Genomic DNA, 1,522 nt, shown 5'->3' on the forward strand with positions numbered 1-1,522 from the left:
GTCTCACATCATCCTTCAATTCCTCATAATAGTGTTAGTAGATTGTGAAATATCAATCGCTTCTCTTTGCCTGTGGGAAAGGAGAGGCAGGGGGTGGGGGAGGAGGGGTACGTTCAAGAAGGCACTCAAAAGTCAGCCTCACTTCCACGCAGCACACCCCGGTAACTGCAGTCTTGCAGGCCAACGAGGCCCATACGACTGAACCTACGGCCAGGATAAACCTCTGTAGGGCTGCGTATTTTCATGTTTTTTTTTGTCCTTATATGTGCTGAGTGCCCATTTACAGCCTTTAACTAGGTAAGGAGATTTTAGTCCTCAGAGACAGATATTGATTTTAGCTGTGCTAAGGGGCTGGACCCTGTATAGTGTGACAGGTGCAAATAGTCTAAGTGCTGATGTGCCCACAATTTTAATTTCAATCAAACATACATGTGGAGAAAGAGGGAGCACAACTTGCCAGCACCTATTTTGATAGCAAAGGAAATAATAACTATACTTTTTCTGCGCTTAGAAGGGACTGCACTGTAAACACAAGGGCAAAGGTATTACTCTGCCAGGCTTCAGTGATTGGATGATCGTAAAGCTTCTGCTGCTTCCACCACGTGTGAGAGAAAGTTGGCGCGAAAGCAATGTTACAAGCTACGAGAAATTAAATAAAAAGGAAAACTATAACTATTCACAAGATAAGCTGAACTTCTGTACTTAAGAATTTAATTTGAAGATATAAAAGTGTTTTACTTGCCTAAGCAGAGTCAGATAGAAGGTCGATTCCTTCCATAGATTCCTCCCCTTCACTGCTGGTGCCGCCACTACTGCTATCGGCTGGATTGATGACAAGTTGGTCAACAACCGTGTCACACATGTAATCTGATTCCCAGAAGCGTTCCTCTTCTTTCTCCACATGGCATATATAAACGATTTCCGCATTTCAGCAGTTACCAGCTTAATACCATCATGAAGCAAAGTTCTGACGTAACTCAATTTGAATGTTTTATTGTTCCGAGCAACATGACCCTTTACCTGGCTCCAAAAGTGCTCTATAGGATTCAGGACACAATGATAAGGGGGGAATCTTAACACATTGTGGCTTTCCTGCTCAGCCATTGAATCCACAACAAACTTATCATAAATGTGGTGAATGTTAGCCTCTTTTATCTCGTTTATGAGTTCATCTTTCACCATGTTTGGCCGGCGTTCGATACCTTTTGCACCCATCCATTCAATAATATCATGTTTAAGCCACTGCTTGTTAGGAATACGTTCCAACTTAACAGTGATAGGATGCATTATCTAGTATGATCATACTGTTCTGTGAAAGGAGAGGTAAAATTTTCTTAACCAGTTTTTAAAAACGTCACCTGTCATTTCTTCATGGTAATCTACAGTTTTTTTTAGATTCCATAATGAATTCCACACCCTCTAATAATCCATCTTCACTTCCAATATGCAATACAATAAGGCATCTGTCTGCCTTTTGCTGGTCGGGTTTCTTAGCCCTGTGGTTAATCCTGACAATAAAGCC

The sequence above is a fragment of the Lepisma saccharinum genome, chromosome 12 (assembly GCF_977018435.1).
Source record: "Lepisma saccharinum chromosome 12, izLepSacc3.1, whole genome shotgun sequence".
Lineage (NCBI taxonomy): Eukaryota > Metazoa > Arthropoda > Insecta > Zygentoma > Lepismatidae > Lepisma > Lepisma saccharinum.